At 38.2% G+C, this 23,662-nt stretch overlaps 2 pseudogenes; both read right to left on the bottom strand.

Moving 5' to 3' along the window:
* Positions 1 to 11,882: 11,882 nt before the first annotated feature.
* Positions 11,883 to 13,004, bottom strand: LOC132066777 (probable carotenoid cleavage dioxygenase 4, chloroplastic; annotated as a pseudogene).
* Positions 13,005 to 13,467: 463 nt separating this feature from the next.
* Positions 13,468 to 22,654, bottom strand: LOC132066766 (probable carotenoid cleavage dioxygenase 4, chloroplastic; annotated as a pseudogene).
* Between the last annotated feature and the right edge of the window lie 1,008 nt (positions 22,655 to 23,662).

The raw sequence follows: 23,662 nt of genomic DNA, 5'->3' as shown, positions 1-23,662 counted from the left end.
AACTCTAAACATAGAATTGGCTATGTTAGGATTCTCATTTATACATGATGTCTGTTCTTATTCATACACCTTATAATATTAACAGGGCTCTTTTCATACAAATTCAATATTATTTATACTTATTAACGGGTCTTTTTCGAATCAGTTCAATATTAGCTATGCCTATTGATGTGGCCGGTCTTGTGTCTTGCCATTTAGAGATTTTCAAAACACCGCAAGTTTTACACTAACGTTAGCTTATTTTGAGAAATAAAAAGGTAAACTAGTTCTGTGGATGATTTCTTCACTTTAGCTCTTTGTCAACACTCAAAACATGTATTTGTTAACAACCTTCACACCGTTTGCATTGAACTAATATTCTTTCTATAAAACCTTTAAACGTTTATTAAAATTAATCTTACAAACAACTGCTTTAATTTGTTAATCAGTGTAACCTAATTTCTCCAAATATATATGAAACGTTACACATCCTGTTTCTTTTAGTTTATTTATAATTAAGCCCCCTTTTTTATGTAAATCATTATTTTCTACAAATCCTACTTTAAACAGCATTATTATATTTCTATTTATAACTTTAGCAACATTTACAAAACTATCTTCCAAACACTTAAAATATTATATTTATACTTAGCCTAATTAAATTTAAGTCCGGTCGGATTAATCATTGTTAATGGAACTTAGAGGATGCCTAATACCTTCCCTCTAGGTTAATTGAACCCGTGCCTAGAATCTTTTTGGTTTCGTAGACTTTAAAACAAATCAACTTTAGATAATTATTTTAATTAACTTTAGGTGCCCTAATTCACCATAATTAATTAGGTGGCGACTCTTAACTTTAATTAACCCCGGAATTACCCGGATGTTGTAAACTATTTTGACCCTGGTTAAAATAGGATATGACAATACCGCCTAGTATAGTGGATGGTGAAATTGTTGTGGAATTAGACAAAGCGGAAGTCGAAAAAGAAAATGCGAAATGGAGGTGTGCGTTGATTGCGTATGTGATAGGGGAAGTACCAGGGTACAACTACATGAGGAGATATATTGATAGAACGTGGGTAGATGTAGGCAACCAGAGCTGTTTTTACATGAAAAGGGGTATTATGTTGTTAAGTTCCAAGATATGGGGGATATGGAAAAAGTACTATATTCTGGCCCTCACACAATAAACAACAAAACCATTATTCCGAAGCAGTGGTCAGCACACCTAGATTTTGAAGGGCGAGTTTCTCACTGAGATACCCCTTTGGGTCACCTTCCCCAATCTACCAATGAGTTGTTGGGGTAGTGATTCACTTAGCAGGGTTGCAAGTGCAGTAGGTCACCCAATTTTTGCAGATGAATGTACAACAAAACAGACCAGAATCTCGTTTGCACGTATGCTGATAGAAGTGAATGTTACTAAACCATTGCCGGACATGGTAAATGTAATGGACCCTAATGGTATAAAATTCCAACAAGATGTGGTATTTGATTGGAAGCCTGAGTATTGTAGGCAATGTTTAAAAATAGGACATGAATGCCCTCCACCTTGTGCACCTCCGCCTCCCAATGAGCAACCTAACCCTGCTGCCCAACCTGAACAGGCTTATGTTCAACCGCGAAGAAGGAGAAGACCACGTAAACCAGTTCAACAATGGATATCTAAGGGACCAGTAGGGGATAGTGATAAAATGGTAGATGCTGGAATAACAAGAAGCACAAGGGACACTACACAGACCTCTGAGGTAGGAGAGATTGTGATAGTGAAGGATAAAGGGGCAAATGATAAGGGGAAAGCAAAAGAGCCGGATGGAGTCATGATTTTGCAAGATTTTCCAGTATTGACTCCTACACCAACTAGTAATAGCTATGGGGCTCTAAAAATAGGTGAATCTGTGGTGGACAAACCTATTCCCACAGACAAAGGTGGGACAATAACTCCTCAATGAATTGGGTCGTATGGAATGTGAGGGGAACCAATAAGTGGTACAAGCAAAAAGAGTTGAAAAATTATTTGAAATCTAAGCACATACAGTTAGCAGGGTTTGTTGAGACCAGAGAGAAGGAACCTAAAGCAGAGAAGATTATGCAGCATATTGCACCTGGCTGGAAAAGCTATAATAATTATCTATTTGCAGAGAATGGAAGAGTATGGGTTTTGTGGGATGAGAAGAATCTAGAGGTGAGTTTTATTAAAGCTGCTGCCCAGTATATTCACTGCCATATCAAAAGTAAAACAGATGGGATGGAGTGTGCTCTAACAGTGGTGTATGGGTTCAATACAATTGAACAGAGAAGAAGTTTATGGGCTGATATCCAAACAATTGCTCAGGGTACATCTATGCCCTGGATAATTGGTGGTGACTTCAATGCCGTCCTTACTGTTCAAGATAGGCTATATGGTCATCCGGTAACTGCTAACGAGATTAAAGACTTTGCTGAATGTGTTACTGATGCAATCCTCACGGAGTTACCATGGAGAGGTGATTTTTATACTTGGACTAATAAACAAGCTGCTAGTGACAGAATATATAGCAGAATAGATAGATTTTTTGGCAATGACGAATGGATGTGGAAATGGGGGCATATCACTACTGAATATGATTTACCTAATATATCGGATCATTCACCAATGTTGCTCCATATATCTCAAATGACCTGGTCACCTAAACTACCATTCAAATTCTTCAATATCTGGACAGAACATGCTAATTATGTGGCTCTATGTGAATAGGGGCTGGACAGAGTGGACTCAAGGTGGTAGAATGAAGCATGTTTGGCATACTTTGAAACTTCTAAAGGCTGATTTCAGGAAACTGAATAATGAAGAATTCAAATGCATCACTCAGAAAGTAGCTATTCATAGAGAAGAATTACAAGCTGTCCAGAATGCAATGAAAACAAAAACTACAGATAGGTTAATTCAAAAGGAGAAGGAGATACTGATTAAGCTTGAAAAATGGTCACTCATAGAAGAGAGTGTAATGAGGCAGAAATCAAGGGTGAATTGGATAAAATTAGGAGATGCTAACACAAAGTACTTCTCTGCAGTCATGAAAGAAAAACAGCAAAGAAAACAAATTTTGACACTCACTTCATTGGACAGGGTCTGACTGAACCTGATGCTATAAAGAATGAAATTATCCAGTTTTATAAAGGATTGCTGGGCACAGCTGCAACTACATTACCTGCAGCGAATAGAAATATCATGAAGCAAGGACCAGTCTTGACTCATGATCAACAGTTGGCTCTTTGTGCAGAAATATCTGAATTAGAAATCATAGAGGGACTCGATTCTATAGGCTCAGACAAGGCCCCAGGAATAGATGGATACAATTCCACCTTCTTCAAAACTGCCATTCCAGTGATCAAAAGTGACTTGGTTGCTGCTGTGAAAGAATTCTTCTACACAAGTAAAATGTATAGACCAATTAACGGTACTGCAGTCACCTTACTACCTAAAACTGCTTGCCCTAAAAATGTGAAAGAATATAGGCCAATTTCCTGTTGCACAGTGCTTTACAAACTAATCTCTAAGGTGTTAGCTGCAAGAATTCAGAAGGTCATTTCTTGTGTCATAAGTAAAGCTCAGTCTGGATTTATCCCAGGGAGAAGAATCTCTGATAATATAATTCTTGCTCATGAATTAGTGCAAGCTTATAGCAGGAAACAATTGTCTCCCAGGTGCATGCTAAAAATTGATCTTCAAAAGGCCTATGATAGTGTGGAATGGATTTACTTGAGACAAGTCATGGAGTACCCGGGGTTCCCTGATAAATTTACCAATGCGGGTAATGGAATATGTGCAGACAGTTAGCTACTCAATTGGTATAAATGGTGAATACACAGATCCGTTTGATGCAGCCAGAGGTTTAAGGCAGGGAGATCCTATGTCTCCCTACCTTTTTGCAATAGCTATGGAGTACCTAAGTAGGTGTTTAAGTGGGCTGAAACATGACAAGCAATATAAATTTCATCCTAAGTGTGCTAAACTAGGAATAACTCATCTGAGTTTTGCCGATGATGCCTAATGTTCGCAAGAGGTGACTTGAATTCCCTCATTGCTCTAAATAGTTGCTTTACTCAGTTTTCGCAAGCTTCAGGGTTGAAAGCAAATCTAGACAAAAGCTGTGCCTATTTTGGGGGTGTGAAGGAGGCGGTAAAAGAGCATATTACGACGACTTGGGTTTGTAACGGAAAGCCTTTCAAGTATTTAGGGATCCCATTATCAACTAAGAAATTAACGCTTCTCCAGTGGCAGCCTCTTATTGATAAGATAGTCAAAAGAATTTCTTCATGGACTGCAAAAAAACTTTCATATGCAGGGAGGATTCAATTGGTGCAAACTATCCTGTTTGGTGTCCAATCTTACCGGGCACAAATGTTTCTACTTCCTAGCAAGGTAGTGAAGACCATAGAAGCATATTGTAGAAGTTATGTATGGTCAGGAACTAACACAATTACTAAGAGGGCATTAGTGGCTTGGGAAAAAAATGTGCACACCAAAGTCTGTTGGGGGGCTCAATATTATCAACTTACAAATATGGAACAGAGCAGCTATCTCAAAGATGTATTGGGACCTCACTCATAAACAGGACAGGCTGTGGATCAGGTGGATTCATGCATTTTATATCAAAGATTTGGACCCTCTTACAATGGTTGTTCCAAAACAGGCAAGTTGGATAACGAGGAAGATTCTAGAAACTAGGTAGTTCTGGATGCAGTCGCAATATACGACTACCAATAATGCAGGACTCATCAGACAAATTTATTTGAAGATGCTTGGTGATGGGGATAGGGTGCCATGGAAATGTATGATGTTTGGAAATGCTGCACGAAATAAAGCTATATTCATAATGTGGTGCAACTACAAGAGAGACTCCTCACTAAAGACAGGCTGTTGAACTGGGGAATCGATATGAATGCGAGAACATGGTGTGTCATGTGTCAAAATGCACTAGAATCCAGGGACCATTTGTTTGTGCATTGTGAGTTCACGCAACATGTATGGACTAAAATTTTAAACTAGATGCAGAGGCATAGTTTCAACAAAGAATAATTGGGAAGATCATATCCTGTGGATGATTCAAAGGGCAAAAGGGAAGACTCAAAGGGCCCAAATTTTCAAAATGGTTTATGCAGAAACAGTCTATGCTATATGGCATGAAGGAACCAGAGGATATTTGAGCAGAAGGCAAAGGAAGCTGATGGTCTTGCAAGAAATGTGGCCTACGTGTGTAATATTAGAGCTCCTGCTGGATCCAAATATCTAGTTCAATCATGGATGATTTAAGTACTTTATATTGTAACTAGGGAGTAGTAGCTAGTAGCGGATGGTAGAGTAGATATAGGAGGAAGGTGGTGTTTGTTAAGACTAAGCTGACAGAGGTTGTTGGCTGTTTTGTAGTTCATATTCAGGTGATTAATAAAAATAAAAATAAAAGTTAATTACCTAAAAAAAAAAAAATAGCTAGCAACATCCCTATTTATAATAGTATAAAACCTACTTTAACTCAAAACAGGAAAACCTATTCCTATATTAATTTGACTATAATCCTAAAAAGACATGAATTAAAATATCAAATCCTAAACAATTTTGGTTTCCTAAAATTTTGAATTATTATTTCCAACATTCTCCCGTAATTCAAAATTGTATATCTAATTCTTGATCCACTTGTCACCATCTTCAAATTGCTGAGGCACTTGTTTCCAACCCGTTAATTGTTGAAGCACTTTCTCTTCAACCGTCCCCGTTGATGCACTTGTCACCAACACCAAATTTTGTTGAAGCAGTACTTGTCTTCAACCCCGTTGATGTACTTGTCACCAACACCAAATTTTGTTGAAGCACTTGTCTCCAACCCCGTTGATGCACTTGTCACCAACCTTCAATTTTTGTTGAAGCACTTGTCTCCAACCTTGTTGATGCGCTTTGTCACCAACACTCAATTTTGTTGAAGCACTTGTCTCCAACCCCGTTGATGCGCTTTGTCACCAACACTCAATTTTGTTTTTTAACTGATCACTTCTCCAATTTTTAGAGAAGATCGTTTCTTCCTCTTGTTTTATATATATATATATATATATATATATATATATAGCATGATTATATATTTTTCTCAATCATTCATAGCATGATTAGTTTTCATGCTTCTATTATTGGCCCGATGTTTGCCTACATAATTTTTGGCCAGACGAGCGGCACATATGGATTATAGCCGCCCACCGGCAGCGGAAGCTCTTTGATTTTCTACCAGGATCGTCGAAACTCTGATACCAATTTGAAGGATGAGCTTATAATATCTCTTATTCTCTCTTGTTTTCTCTTGTTTGTTCTGAAAATAACTAGTAGCACCACTATTTATAATAGTATGAAACTTACTTTAACTCAAAATGGGAAAAACTATTCATATATTAATTTGACTATAAATTCTAACTAGACATGAATTAAAATATTAAATCCTAACCAATTTTGAATTATTATTTCTAATATATATTTCAGGAAATTTCTTTTTACTTGAAAAATTGGTCAATACTATAGTTTTTCAAAGTGAAATATTGACATTATGTATAATCAAATAGGTTTTGAAAAAAATATTATATCCAAATGGGCCCTAAAACAGATATCTATCGGTTGATAATAATATTCATGTCGAATTTACAAATTAAACAAGTAAAAAAGAACGAAGGTATTTGGTTATTTGCAATAATTAATAAGAAGATGATAAGCGAGAGCAAATCATAGAAAAAAAGGGGGAGGGGGGGGGGGGGGGGGGGGGGAGGAATTCCAGCTAAGTAGTGTTGTTGCAAGTGGAAGAAAATATGATACTTTGGTATATATCATTACGGTGGCTTACGAAATCTACATGTGCTCAGTTTTAATATGCTGCGAATCACGTCTACAAAATTTTTATTCTTATGTAAGCATGAGGGCAGCGGATGCAGAAGAAATTTATGGCTTCATGAAAATTGAGTGTGTGTCTATATATATATATATATATATATATATATATATATAATTATTATTGTATATTAATTTTAGATTACTGTAAAAATCATGTATAGACTTTAAATCTTAAATCCGACTTATGATAAGATCCCACCACCCAAAATTTAAGTGATGGATCCATACTGAGAAGGGGAGATCCTCTTCCCATCTTATCATGCTACCTCCAATTATTTCCCCTAGATTTTCTGTTTTTTCCCCTCTCACACACACACTTAAATTGACTTACATCTAATAGTATTGAAGATATAATTAAATAAATACAAGTCAAAAAACAAGCAGAGATTCTGAATTCGAGACGCTTCGTAATTTTATTTTATAATAAGCTCATAATGGGACAGTCCTGTGGTAAGAACTCACAGTTAAACTAAAATGTTCCAAATTCGAATTTCAATAGCCATTCGCCATTACTTTCCTCTTACATCTTCCCTTCTTACCATTAAATTACATCTTCCCTTCTCTGAATGCTATTTTATATCCCATCGTTTGACCAAACACGAAATTTAGGAATAATATAAATATAGCCTAATAAATTTGAACTCTTGAAAGTTGTTATTGTTCTGCATAATAAAATGTTATAAATTTTCTTAAAATTTTTAAATGTATAATGTCGTATAAATTATAATGGAGGAAGGGTAAAAATTTATCCGCACTCGGTGTTTACACCAATTATATTACTTTAATCATTCTAAACTTGGTTCATGACATAATCATGGTAAAGTAATATTCCTTCCGTCCCAGTTTATGTGGCACCGTTTGATTTGACACAAAGTTTAAAAAAGAAATAATTTTTTTTTTTTTGAAATTTATGGTCTTAGACATTTATCTGATTGTAAATCATTTCATTAAGGGGAATTTTAAAATTAAATTGTATCTAATTATAAAAATATGACATTCTTTTTAGGATAGACTTAAAAAAAAAAAAGAATGTCACATAAATTGAGATAGAGGTACATATAAATTTTTAGGTTAACATTGTCTCATAGTACCATAAGTGAAATGGAGACATGAAGTTATACACAACCAATGGGAGATTTGCTCCATAAGTTTCTCTCAGCCCGTCTGCCGTATTATTTTTTAATTGCCCTCAATATACAAAATATTTACCCACTCATAGCCTCTCCCAAACTATTTTCACTTCTACCCCCACCGGTTGAAAATATTTACCAGGCATATCCCTCGGCCAAATCCCTTTCTCTCCGTGATACCATCGCAATATATTTATATATCACGATGGTATCATGGAGGACTAAGAGAAGGACTGAAACAGTCCTCCATGATACCATCTCAGTATATTTATATATCATGATGGTACCATGGTCCTGAGAAGTGTCTCATTGAAGGAATGAATTCATAATACCATCACAATATATGTATATAAGGCGATAGTATCATACAGGTTTTTTCCCGAAAAAAGTGTGTCTTTTTAAATAAATGAACATGATCATTCATAATACCGTCTCGGTATATTTATATACCATGATGGCATCATGGAGGACTAAGAGAGGGACTGAAGCATCTTCCATGATACCATCTCAGTATATTTACATACCATGATGGTATCATGGAGGACTAAGAGAAGGACTGAAGCATTTTCCATGATACCATCTCAGTATATTTTTATATCATGTTGGTATCATAACTGAGGGGCATTTCAAGTAAATATTTTTAATTTTTTCTTGGGGCATGAAAATAATGAGGGTACGGACGGGTAGTTTTTTTATTTGAGGTGGCATCCGTGATCTTTCCCCTATTATTTTGGGCTATATTGCTTAAACTTGAGACGCACAACCAATGGGTCATTTGCAGTTTTTTCCTATTTTGTGATGGTCTTTAATTTTTATCCCTCAAAACAAACAACTTTTTTTGCGAGACATAAATTTATATTTTCGCATCATAATGTCTCAAAAGCTATGCTCGATCCTTTAAAGAACTTATGTTCCGCTAGGCATAACCGCATAAGTTTGATTTTGAAGGACAAAATTTAAAGACCAGCACATTTGAAGGGAAAACCCTGCAATTTCTTCACAACCAATGCGAGATTTGCACGAATAAGATGATTTGAGGCTATTGTTTATATTTTATTCTTGTCTAAGAAAGTTTTGCAAAAATAGTCGTCGTGTTATATACTTGGAAGAATGAGAAAAATTGCATTCGTTTAATTGTTTAAAGTTGACAAGGTATAATTTGATACTATCTTCGTTCTATATATCTTTTTAATTGTTCACAAATTTACCGAATCGGTAAAATTTGCCATGTAAGATACAACCTTAAATCATTCATATTACTGGCTACGCCTTGATTTGCTTCAGTTTTATATTCTCACATTCTAATATGCTTCCATATAGGATTGCTAGAGCAGATAATTTTGTGATATGCATTATTGTCATCCACTATTTTGCTAGTAATTGGATGGAAAAAGAATTTTGTGTTTGCCAAACTTCAAAAAATGGGAATAAAATTTAAAGAGCAACTCATATAGGAGCATCCAGTGAAATTTTCTGACAACCAATTGAACTGGAGTGAAATGGACCAGTTTCTGTTGGGCCTTCTCCCCTCATAGACCACACAAAAAAAATGGACATAAATAAGCGCTCACCAAAATGGTAGCTAATAATTATATATTTTATGTATATTAATATATAATATACATAAAAAAATTATATATAATTATGTGTATTTTTTTTATATATTTAACTAACGAATGTAATTAGTACTACTTTTTACCAACCGGCTAAATGTGTAACTTTCCCATTCAGAGAATTTGCCAAAATGGCCTCTTTAGTAGTCACTATTTAAATTATGTCCTCAATAGTACCGTGAGCTAAATTTATCTGCGAAAGAAAACTCATCCAATTACTTTTAACTATGAAATCTAGTCCATTGAACTAGCTGGATATAATATAGAGTTGCTTAAGAAATATCATACTGTGCAAATGAAGAGTCCAACAATCATGGGAGATATGAACAAATAGGACAATTTGAGGCCACTATTTATAATTTGTCCCTGTTTAAATAACTTTTGCAAAAGTAATCTTGGTGCTATACAATTGAAAAAATGAAAAATTATGCATGTCAATTGTTCACAAATTTTGCTGTATTTTTTCTTTTTTTTAAATTAGCCCAACCATGGTGGATAGGCACTCAAATTTTGCTGTATTGTCACAACTTGGTGATATTTTACATATCTTATTAAAGTGTTCACAAGTTTTGTTTAAAAAAATTCCCGTATTATTTAAGTGTTCACAAATTCTATTGGGCGGCCACAGCTGGATACTATCTTAAATCAACTTATATTGTTCAATTGTTAACAACTTTTGTTGGATGTGTAACTTGCATGTGTTTGTTCAATCGTTCTAAAGGTTTGCTGGACGAGCTAAACTTGATAGTCTTCATTGTACCTATCATGTTAAATCGTTCACAAATTTCACCAAATATGTCATCTTGCCTGTGTGATTCAATTATTCACAAGTTTTTTTTTAAAAAAAATATATTCACAAGTTTTGCGCTAAACTTGGTACAATCTTCATTCCGCCTATCTTGTTAAATTGTTCACAAATTTTGCCGGATATGTAAATCTTATGTGTTATCCAATCTTGCCAGACATGCTAAGTTTTTGCAGCTTTTATTATTCTTTACCTATTTTTGCAGTCTGATGCAGTTTTTTGAGGTGCCTTTTCTGCTAGTTTTGGTGTTTTGTGCAGTTTTTCGTATTGCGATTTCTAAAATTTTATAAGACTTTCTTGGTGTTTCTGGTTAAGCTATTTTTTTTTTCCAGTTTTCATAAAATTTAGCAGCCAGAGTTTGTTGTTAAATATTTGAAAAAGATAAAAAAAAAAATGCTTACTTTTGATAAAGTAAAATGGCCAAAACTGCTCAGCATTAATATATTTAAGGGACCATTTTAAATCTACCCCAAAATATAATGATTCTTTTTTGTCATTTTCACAGGAGATTCGGCTTTGCACAACGATTAGCTTAGCATCAATCAAAAAGCCCCCAAAACACTTCAACGATTCTTGTCATACATTTATTTATTGCTGTGGTAGGTTAGCAATGTATCTATTTTTTAATTTCCTTAAATGCCCTCAATAGTCTTTGGCCAACACATTAGGAAAAAAGGTACTTTTGTCTTTCCATCTCATGAAATAAATCCAACATTTCTTCCCTCTTCATCTGTCCCCTCCCCTATTCTCCTTCACAGGCCCATGACCCTTGAAATGCAAAAATCATCAAAGCAGTAATTGCCCTTTGCATTTGTATTTTTTATTAGCTCAGATATGAAAAGTGAAAAAAGGCCATGGATGAACTTCATTACAGTTGCAAGGAGGAATTATGAAGGGAAAGAGAAATGTAAACAAAGAGAAGGAAGGATAAACAAAGAGAAGGAAGGATGCAGAGGAGAGGGAAATGAATTGGGGTTTTCTTGATAATGAAATGTCAAAAAGGTCCAAAGTTTTAACGTGCTGACAAGAAATAATGACATTTAAGAACATTAAAAAGTGGGTACATTGCTTACCTATTGCCTTAATATAGTAGGTTAGCAAGACATATATATATATATATATATATATATATAGCAAGACATATATATATACATATATATCTATATATAATCTGTTTGTTTCCTCTTCAAAGCTAAGGTAAATTCTAGTCTATCACACAACATTAAGTTAATTTTAGAAAAGAAGAGAATGGCATTGCTATAAATCAGACTTCATTATCGTTATTTTTGCCTACTAGATACATGTGTGCAAGACTAATTAAGACGACATTAAATGGAATGACATGAATAGTTCATATAGTTGATTCCTTAATTACTTGAGAATGAAGCATAGTTGATATTTAGATACATGTATACAAACTATATAACTTAGTTTCAAGTACCAACGTTTCCCAACAGTCGAGCTATAGGCATAAACGTTTGAACTTCAATTTCTAAAGCTCAAATATATTCGAAATAAACCCGAGCCCTTCGAATCTCAAGTATTCAAATTCACCGGGCACTTTTCGATAGCATGTTCATATCACTTTCCTTTACGAATATCCCATGAAAACCATAAGACACATGACGAGGCAATTTCACAACCGCCACAGTTTCAAGATCATGAGACTTTGCATCCATCACCAAGAGGCTTGATTCTCTTGTATTCTCATTGTGAATATAACACACCACATAACCATCATCTTCATCCGCTGATTCAAAATATAAAGGTAGAAATAAATACATAAAATGCCAAGAAGATTAAATATATATGAAGCGTAAATTTTCTGACGCAGAAGTGCCAATTGACCCCATTTGGACAATTGTAGCTCTGCCACTGCCTCGCATTTTAACGTAACAAATATAATTGTGACATTATTATTGTATCAGATAAAATTAAGGTACTTAACTTTAGTGCGCGGAAAATAATATTGTAATAACTTTGTTATTATACTGACTAAAAATATTAGTGACCTTACGAGACATTAACCCGAGTAGAATAAATAAATTATAATGATCGATTGTATAATAAATTTTACCCGCAAATACATTGTTGGGGTCCTTTGCCACAGAGAAGGGCTCACAACAGAAACAGTTGGTCCAAAAATTCTGGTGGCCACTACACAATCACGATGATCAATCTCTGATATGGATAGGTCCAATTTTACCACACCTTTTGCCTTTGGCCAACGGTTTCCAATAGCTGCATATATGTACCTTAATAAGGAAAAAATTACAGATGTTATATATATCATCCAAAAAACAAGGTTGGAATAGTGGCATATAACTTTAATAACGGAATACATCTACAATCTCTTAAATTTATTAGTAAACTTTATCTAGATAATAGAACTATGGCTTATGTCGATTGAACACCTTAACAGATGATAAAGTTGTTCCTATTAGGGGCTCAAATTTTTGAAAAGCTTATGCACGTGTTCTCAAGCTCCCATACATAGATAAGTTAACCTCTTAAAATGTTTTATCTCTTTTAATTATACACATTAGCCTCAATAAGCCGTAAAACCTCATGCCTTTTTCTGTTCAGGCTGGTGTGTATAATTAAAGTTGTGTGACATATCTTATTTGGTCAACTTATCTAGCTACTTGATGGGCGCATGCAGAGCTTTTCTAAATTTTGAGCCGAAAGTGTCTAAAATGAGCACTTTTATCATATGTTCAGATGCTCAATTGAAATATACCATAGTTCGAGAGTCGAAATTTGTAGACAAGTTTAAGGGGTTGTGATCACTCCTTATAAAGAGAAAGACCCTTAACTTAGAGGGAGGTTAACTTTTGTGCGGTGACAATGTATAAATATGATTAAAAAATTAGTATTCACTCCGTTTTATTTTAAATATTTTAGTTAGATTAGACACGAATTTAAGAAAATAAGGAAGAATTTTAAATCTTGTGATCTTAAATTAAAATGTGTGTAATGTAAACAAGCCATGTAGAATGTTAGAATAAAAGAGCTACCAAATATTTTAAAAAAAGACAGAAAATAAAAGACATAGGTCACGATAAAACATAAATCATTAAATTATTATCCATACGTGCTTGTTCTTCTTCCCAATATAAGCCGGGTTGATTACTGGCAATTCAAGATTCCTCGTCGACACTGGATTTCTGCTTACCGTCCCCGTCTTCAAGTCTATGTTTACTTTTTCAATCGATGCATGGATCAAATCCCATCTTTCCAAGAAGTGCTTTACTAATATTATATTTGTACCAATCACTACTATCGTATCACCGTCATCTTCTTCCCATGCATTAATTGCGTGTACCATATTAAACCCTGGTACTTCAAACCACTTCATTTCTGACTCATCCGTTGTGTAACGAGGAATCACCCCGAGGCGAGACACTTTTCTCGAGTCAGAACCTATCGGTGAGCCACCGGTGAGGAGCCCAAAAGGGTGCACTTCTATTTATATGTCGGGAAATATGGCATAATTTTCTGTAATGGCAAAGTCATGAACAAAAGAGGGACGTGTCATGGAGAAAATTGGTACGCCACGACTTTTGGTCCCGTTAGGGTCAATTCTAAAAAAAGTTAAAAATGGAGGTATTGGACCGTAACGAAGAGCAAAAGCCTCATTAGTGTTTAGATCAATTTTGGGATGTGCTGTCATATTTACAGAAAGATTTCCATCAAAATCATGACGACCAATAGTTATGATATCACCATCTGGGGCTAATTTTATAGCATAAGGAAGATCAGCTTCATAAAGAGCAAATACATTGCCTCCAAATAGAGCCAAGCTAGTGTTAGCACGGCCTATACCATTGCATGGATCGAACTGTCCGCAGCATACCTTCTGTCATCCTAAAGGGCTCTTCAACTCCTACGGTGGTAAACTTTACAAATTACCGGATGAATGCTAGATAATGTAAACATTAAGGGCCAGTTTGGAAAGCCACCTGGTAATTGGAAATGGTGTAATTACTAGGGTAGTAATTACACAGCCTAATAATTACACAGTAGTGTAATTACAACGACCTGTTTGTTTGTCATAACGTAATTACGTTGTAACTACAAGCGTCTTCATGCTTGTTGCACAAGTGTAATTACACAGTTAGTTTAATTTAAAAATAAAATTTAATTAAAAAATATTTCCCTTTATAAATGATATTAAATTAGTTATTTAATAACACATTGTTTCTTGAAAATATATTAATTAATAATCATATATTTGTAACTAATATTGTAAAAAATTATTGATATATAGTTTTCAAATTAATAATATTTAATTTTAATTCATTATAAAACTTAAAAGAAGACTTTTGTTTTTGAGAACGTCATGGATTGGATATTTGATTGCATGTATCATATTAAACCCTGGCACTTCGAACCATTTCATTTCTGACTCATCCCTCGCGTAACGAGGAATCACCCCTTGGCAAGGCACTTTTTTCGAGTTGGAACCCACCGGTGAGCCACGGGTAAGGAGGGCACTGTCCCGACCCGGCTAGAGGGCCATGACGGGTACCCGGAGCTACTCTACCGAGCACCACCTAACTCACTTGAAGGGATCTCCAATGCATTTGCGAAGCATTGACACATGAAAAACTGATGGACTGACTCCAGGTCTGAAGGCAGATCTAACTCATAAGCCACTTGGCCCACCTTGCGCACAACCTTCATCGGCGACACTTTCAAGAATACCCAATCGTTAACTTGGAATTCCAAGTCTCGTCGACGATTGTCCGCATTAGATTTCTGACGACTCTGGGCTGTCAACAACCGGTCTCGAATAAGCTTGATCTTTTCTACCGCTTGCTGGATCAATTCTGGGCCTATTAACTTTGTCTCCCCTACCTCGAACCAGCCAATTGGCGATCTACACTTCCTCCCATATAAAGCCTCATATGGAGCCATTTGAATGCCAGAGTGATAACTATTGTTATATACGAATTCAATGAGTGGAAAATGATCATCCCAATTACCTCCGAAGTCTAACACATATGCTCGCAACATATCTTCGAGGGTTTGAATGGTGCGCTCAGCTTGCCCATCAGTCTGTGGATGAAATGCTATGCTAAGTCTCACCTGAGTTCCCAAACCTTCTTGGAAGGACTTCCAGAAATTAGGCAGAATTGTGCTCCCCTGCTCAAGGATGATGGATATTGGGACACCATGAAGTCGTACTATCTCTTTGAGATACAGCTTTGCATAATCTTCTGCTGAGTACGTAGTCCTGACTGGTAGAAAATGAGCTGACTTTGTAAGTCTGTCAACAACTACCCATATAGAGTCATGCTTACGCCGAGAACGAGGAAATCCTACAATAAAATCCATATTAATCACTTCCCATTTCCAATTTGGAATCTCCATAACTTGCAACAATCCTCCGGGCTTTTGATGCTCAATTTTCACCAGCTGGCAATTAGGACACTGAGCTACAAACTCTGCTATATCTTTCTTTAATCCGTCCCACCAATATATGGACTTGAGATCATGGTACATCTTTGTCGCTCCTGGATGAACAGAATAACGGGAATGGTGGGCTTCTTCCAAAATCTGACGGCGTAATCCTGTAACATCCGGAACACATTGTTATATCTCGCATTTCGCACGTCGGAATATTTTTAAGTTGGAAGCGACGAATTATGGACGAGGTTATTTTCCGACTCTGTTGTAAGACATAGGTGCTTCAAGACTTCATGGGATGGAGATATTAAGGAAATTTGGGATGAACGCGGAATTTTGGAAACTAATATTTCATGAAAAATGGGGCCAAAAGTGAAGATTTGGAGACTTAAAATTCATGAAATTAGATAGCCATGTGGAGTGTGGGCTATGGCCCACATGGATGCCAAATACATGTGATTAAAAAAGATGACTAAGGGGCAAAATTCATCTTTTATTGCCAAGGGAAAATTCTAGAAAAATGAAGAAAATTGGAAACAAAAAAAAAAAAAGAAAAGAGAGTGCACATGACCGGTCATGTGCACTCATTTATACATATATATATATGACCAAGTCATGAATTGGAAGACCAATTCATCATTTTATGTCTAGAAATTTCAAGAGAAAAGAAGAAAAAAAAAGAAGGAGGAGAATCGGCCAAAGAGGGGCTGGCCGAACCAGCCCCTAAAGTTGATCAAGGAAAATTGTTTGCTCAAGCCTTTCTACTCATTGGAAGGCCCTCGTCGACGTGGAATGGTTGTTGGAATAAGAAAACCATTTGTTGTCGTATTTCTTCAAGCTAGCCGTGTGGAGCATTAGGTGGAAAAGGTATGGTTCAATTTTATTCCTCATGTTTTATGGAAGATTTGTACATGTTGTAGTATGTAGAGTTGAATGGAAGTCATGGAAAATATGTGTGTTGAGGGTGAGCCGTGCATGAGTTGAACTTGGCCGTGTATGTGTGTTGTTGTGTAGTGGAGATGAATTCATTTTATTTAGCACGTTTGAGTGTGGTTGTGGTGTATGGAAAGGGATGAAAATCATGGAAGGTTGTATGTTGTGGAGTGGGCCGAGTAGGGGCTGCTTTGTGTGCATTAAATGAATTAATGTTATCTTGCATTTTGGTTGTCGTCGACATGAATTCTACGGCGTAAAATGAAGGTTCAATGACTTATGTTGGTGTTGCAATTGTATGGGCTGATTTGAGAATGTAATGTGATTCTAATATAGTTCTTGAATTTATATAAATAATGTTGTAGTGTATGGAATTGTTGATGTAGTGTGAGAATTGGAAAGAAAGAAACGTATTATTGTCGTATTCATTAAGTTGGAAGATTTCGGGTTGCATAGCATATTGTGGAATTGTTTTGAAATATTGTGCGAATTGCTTAGAATGCGTTATGAATTGATTGTGGATGTTGTCTCTACGATTATTGGTTTGGTTGTTGTTGATGTTGGCCGAGTTAAATTCTCGGGGTTGATGGATTTATAGGGGAGGTGCTGCCGAAATTCTCACAAAGGAAGTGACGGCTTGGAATTGGGTTCCTTAATGCTTATGGCTAAGGTTGGATGTCTTATGACATTATTGTAGAACGTGAGAAGCCGAGACGCAAGCGTGGATTAGCAAAGGGCGGCCAAGGTATGTAAAGCTCACCTTTCTTTCTTTGGCATGTCTTAGTATGAATAGGCTATGATATGTTCCCCGAGAGGCAATTCCATTCCCGTGATCCGAGCAACCATATTCTTATTCATTTCTTGACATCCGTATGCATAATTTGGTTAAATTAAGAATCTATGTCTCTGTATGATTGAATTTTAGAAGCCTTAAGAAGAATAAGTTCATAAAAAAGAGTTAGAAACTTCAAATGTCCGTAACTTTTGCATACGACCTTGGAACGCCCCAAGACATAATAGGTAAACTCATAAGGCATAACTTTCCCCTACCTCTTGTAGTCGGGCTCGGATGGGGGTCGGCACCCGTCCGTGGGGCCCGCGGCTCTTCTGTACTATTCCTAATGATTTTGAGAAAAATTTAGTACTATTTCATTTCGTTTTCCGCATATGGACTTCCTACTTATTCGACGAGTTATGAATATGATTTTATACATATGGTTCCTACGATTCCGTGATATGTTTAAGATATTTGATATGTTTCCGAAGGTCGTCCGAATGACATTTGACATGACTAAGTCTTGACCCTTAAACGATAATTTGTTTGGTTTTCCATTACATTTTTGGAAAGTGTTTTAAAAATTGCATATGGTCTCTCACGACTCGCTCGTGCACTATGGTCACTTCCTTCACCGAGTCCCGGGCCGGTTGTTATCGTGCGCATTATGCTATAATTCCGGAGTATGATGTGTCCGGTTCGCCGAGCCCCTTTTGGCGGGAACCGAGGATAATGGTGTTATGATGTGTCCGGCACGCCGAGTCCCCTTTGGCCGGGTACCGTGGTTATATGATTTGTGTGACGGGGATACGGAGATCTGAAAACTTCCGGAGTATGATGTGGTGTGGCGCCAACGACGGGCGGGCGACCACCGTTCTAAGAGCCTATGCATGATTTGCATTTTACTCAGTAAGTATTTTGATGTTCGGATTATTACACATGTTTTACGAAACTCACATATGATCTCTCCGATAATTGACGTGCATATGATGATCTTATCTACCGAGTCCCTCACTAGAGGGCTAGGCGGACATGTTTTGTACGCATTTGATAAGTGATTTTACGTCCGGACTATAATCGCTGACATCGGTTGCGTCGAGGGCTATGGTATGATACGCTTTTTCTATATGGATGTATGATTTGTATTTCAGACGCAGGCATTTTGATACCCTGATCATTATGGTTACTTTCTGTACTTTTTCTTCACTTTGATCTCGTTCTCCGCATTTCATGCTTTACATACTCGACATATTCACGCATCGACCCCGCTCTTCGGGGGTCGATTTAAATGCCGCGTTGTGCACACCGGGTGAGCTACGGCTATTAGCGAGAGAAGATGTTCCGGCGGATTGGCGAGCTCCGCTTGCGCGAGTGAAGCCGAGTAGGAAGTCTGTGTGTGTTATGACATCCGAGTCATATTAGAGACTTTGCGGACGGGGTCGTGTGTGTAAGGTGTCGTCATGTGAACGCTCTCCATAAGCCGTAGTATCGTTATATGTAGATTTACGAGTATTTTTGTACGGTTACAAGTTTGTCTAATTTGAAAAAAAGATGTAAAGTATGTTTGTTCTTTTAAAAATTTCGTTATGCGATGTTATGATGCGGTTAAGGGCCTATTATGATTACGAGTATTATGATAGTTAGAGGGTTCGCTCGGCCCTAGATACAGGGTCGGGTGCCCATCACACCTATCGGAAATTGGGGTGTGACACGCGCCTTTTAGCCGATGCACGAGAACTCCCCGCCGCAGTAAATCTCAGAACGGCGAATTTTCTTTCGAGGAATTGTAATTTTATAATGACTTAACTTGGGGTCTTCATGTTGGCGCTTTTTCACCTCGACTACCAAAGATGAGCGTGGGATTTTAAATAGTGACTCTGTGTGCACGAATCTATCAAGCGAACTCACGACATACAATGGTTGAAGTTCACGAGCTAACTCCTTTCTCTCTGGTTGAACATCATATAAACTACCCATGGATTTGCGGCTAAGAGTGACCACCACATTTGCTTTTCCAGATGATATAAAATGCTAATATCGTAACTTTTAATAGCTCCAACCATCGCCTTTGCCGCGATTCGAATTTCTTGCAGCGAAATATCCGGAGATATCAACATGGACTCCATATAAATAATGCCTCCACATCTTCAATGCATGGATCACTACGGTAATTCTAAATCATGAGTCGGGTAGTTTTTCTCATGTTTTGCGCAAGAATCGCCTTGAAGCATAAGCAATCACCTTACCATGCTACATCAACACACAACCTAATCCAACACAGGAGGCATCACAGTAGACAACATAGCCTTCTAATCCTTCTGGAAGTGTTAGAACTGGGGCCGAAATCAATCTATTCTTCAACTCTTGAAAACTAAGCTCACAAGCGTCGGTCCATTGGAATTTTGTCGATTTCTGAGTCAGCTTCGTCAATGGTGCAGAAATAGAATAAAATCCTTCTACAAATCTTCTGTAATAACCTGCTAAACCCAGAAAGCTACAAACCTCTCAGAGGCGTCGTAGCCTTGGCCAAGTCTTCACGCCTCAATCTTTCGGGTATCTACCGAATACCATCGCCGAGATAATATGGCCCCGGAAAAGTTACAGAATTCAACCAGAACTCACATTTTGAAAACTTGGCGTATAATTCCCGAGTCCGAAGAATTCCAAGAACAGTACATAGATGATCTGCATGCTCTGCCTCCGATCGAGAATATACCAGAATATCATCGATGAACACAATTACAAATAGATCTAGGAAAGGCCTGAACACATTATTCATCAAGTTCATGAATACTGCCGGGGCGTTAGTCAATCCAAACGACATAACTCGAAATTCATAATGACCAAATCTGGTTCTGAAAGTCGTCTTTGGAAAGTCTTTTTCTCTAACTCTCACTTGATGATATCCCGACCTCAAATCAATCTTTGAAAACCACTTAGCACCCTACAGTTAATCAAATAAATCATCGATTCTCGGAAGTGGATATCTATTCTTGATTGTCACCTTGTTCAACTGCATATAGTCAATGCACATTCGCAAGGAACCATCTTTCTTTCTCACGAACAACACAGGTGCTCCCCATGACGATGAACTAGGCCTAATAAAGCCTTTTTTAAGTAGATCTTTTAGCTGTGCCTTTAGCTCTTTCAATTCTGCAGGAGCCATCCTATAAGGAGGAATAAATATGGGCTTGGTATCCGGCAGCACATCGATAGTAAAATCGATCTCCCGTTCTGGTGGAAGACCTGGAAGCTCATCTGGAAATACATTCGAAAATTTATTCACTACCGGAACCGATTGAAGAGTTGGCGGTTTTGCTTCAGTGTCATGAACCCGGACTAAATGATAGATATAGCCCTTAGCAATCATCTTCCTTGCTTTGAGATAGGAAATAAACCTACCTCTCGGGGACGCTGTATTACCTTTTCATTCTAACACTGGTTCTCCCGGGAATTGGAATCGAACCATTTTTGTTCTACAGTCAACATTGGCATAACAAGAGGCCAACCAATCCATGCCCATAATAACATCAAAATCTAACATCTTCAGCTCGATCAAATGAGCTATAGTAAGACGATCACAAACCACAACCACACAGTTTCTATAAACTCGTTTAGTTATTCTTAGGGTCACCAACAGGAGTAGACACTTCAAAAGGTTTGATTGGCTCGGGTTTCGCCCCAATACGATCGGCATTATGGGAGTAATATACGACAAAGTAGAACCCGGATCAATCAATGCATAAACATTATAAGAGAATACTGATAATATACCTGTGACCACGTCATGGGAGGACTCAAGATCCTGTCGCCCGGCCAATGCATAAATACGGGGCTGAGGGCCACTTGAACTGGATGCTCCTCCTCTGCCCCTGCCACGACCTGATGGCGCCTGTGAGCCTTGCCCTAAAGGGCGTACAGACGATGAGGAACCAGCTGCTGATCCTGTGGGCTGGACCCTACTTCTATCACCCAAAGATGGACAATCACGCATCATATGCCTAGTCTGACCACAAGCATAACAAGCATCTGAGCCTCGGCGACATTGGCCCGTATGTAATTTACCGCACTGGCTGCATTGTGGTACTGGTGGTCTCCTCTGACTATGATCGCCTCTAAACTGAGAACCAGAAGCTCTCGAGCTCTAACCCGATCTGAAATAAACTGGGCGGTCAAATCTCCTGCCCGCAAATCGAGGAGGTGCACTAGCGCGGACCGGCTCGAATATCGGAATATTGTTGCCTCCGACCCCCTGCGTACTCACTACCACCACCGGCGGATGCGGCCCTCTTACTATGCCCTCTATCAATATAAGACTCACCCAGGCGGTCGCTCGTCGTTCCTCTAAATTCCGGGGTACGGGGCCTCGAATGCGGAGAGATGTCCATCCTTCGAGAGTGAAGCCGTCGGCGTCTTTAATCAAGTGCGTCCCCAAGCCACTCACAAATCGATGCACTCGGTCCCCACATTTGGCTACCATAGTCGGAGCATACCTAGCCAATGAATTGAACCGAAGGCTATACCGAGCGCTCGTATTTCCTTGTCGAGATTAAGAATGCGCCGGCTCGGGCCTCGTCGAACTTCCGGTGGCAAATAATGGCGAACGAAGGCATCTACTAACTCTTGCCATACTGGGAGAGGTGCATTTTCCCATCTCGAAAGCATCCAATTGTTATACCACAGAACTGCTACATCCCGCAACCTATAGGACGCCAACTCTACTGACTCAGTATCAGAAGCGTGTATTATTCTTAGCGTCCTCAACATCTTATCTATAAAGCCCTGCGGGTCCTCATCCGGCTTTGACCCAAAAAATTCTGGCGGATTCAAACTCATAAAATCACGGGCTCTGGCGCTAGTCGCTCTGTCACCAGGACCCGCACTCTGTCGCTGGGTCTGGGCGGCTACTAACTGAGTCAACAACTGGACTGCATCTCGCAAGTCCCGATCTGAAGCAATAGGGGAAGGGACTGGAGCCCTTCCATGCTCTTCTGTTACTGGAGGAGTAGAGGTAGTATGTAAGAGAGTGACACTCTGAGCCTCACTATGTTCTAGCTCAGTCGGGGGTTCTCGCCCAAGACCTTCTCCCGGCACCCGCATTGTGCCGACTTTCTTCTTCTTCTCGAGGCATCGCTGAAATTAGACAGGAAAAGATTAGATAGTTGCATTCTTGGCTTGACTCTATCGCACGATCTAAGATGAGAAGGAAGGTCAATAGCTTCTAAATGCCCTGCAGTCTCCTGCTTATAAGTGTGGCGCGCTTCACACCCATAAACAAGACTCTACCGACACGGCTCGTACACACCCCCTGACGAATGACGCTTTCGATACCACTTTTGTCACGACCCGCTAGAGGGCCATGACGGGTACCCGAGCTACCCCCGCCGAGCACCACCTAACTCACTTGTCATCACATTCAACGAACATACACCGTTCTCATCATAAAACCACCACGAGACAACCTTCATTTACTTCCCCAAACATATATATATACATATATACATAGGCCCACAAGGCTACAAAATGATGCACAGAATATGCACTAATAAGATCATAAGACATCTACTACCCACACACATGTATCTACGAGCCTCTACTAGAATACTAGAGTCATAAGGACGGGACAGGACCCCGCCGTGCCCCAAATATGTACACAAAAAAAATATACCAACAAGTGGCAACTTCGGAGAAGTGGAGTGCTCCTATAAGATGGCGATGAGCTCTGTATCCGGTCCATCTCCCTCGTCTACCTGCGGGCATGAACGCCGCGTCCATAAAAGGAAGGACATCAGTACGAACAATGTACTGAGTATGTAAGGCATGAACCATAATGTAGTAAAGCAATAAAGAAACAGGAGGGAAAGAGATAACCTGTATATCAAACTGCCCCTTAAGGCTAATACCATGCATGCTTAGCCTTTTAAGAAAACATTTTTTTCATACATACATAACATAATATCATCACTAGCCCGCGTCCGGGCCTCCCGCGTCCGGGGTAATCATCTCTCGCCGCCCACTTGCAGTGACCGCCCCGCCAACTAGGCACGGTGTAACTATCATCATCCATAAGCCGCCCACCGAAGTGGTGGCCGGCTTGAACTAGGGCCC

This window comes from Lycium ferocissimum, chromosome 1, assembly GCF_029784015.1.
Source record: "Lycium ferocissimum isolate CSIRO_LF1 chromosome 1, AGI_CSIRO_Lferr_CH_V1, whole genome shotgun sequence".
NCBI lineage: Eukaryota > Viridiplantae > Streptophyta > Magnoliopsida > Solanales > Solanaceae > Lycium > Lycium ferocissimum.
Note: the sequence above shows the minus strand (reverse complement) of the source record. Positions and strands in the feature narration are given on the sequence as shown.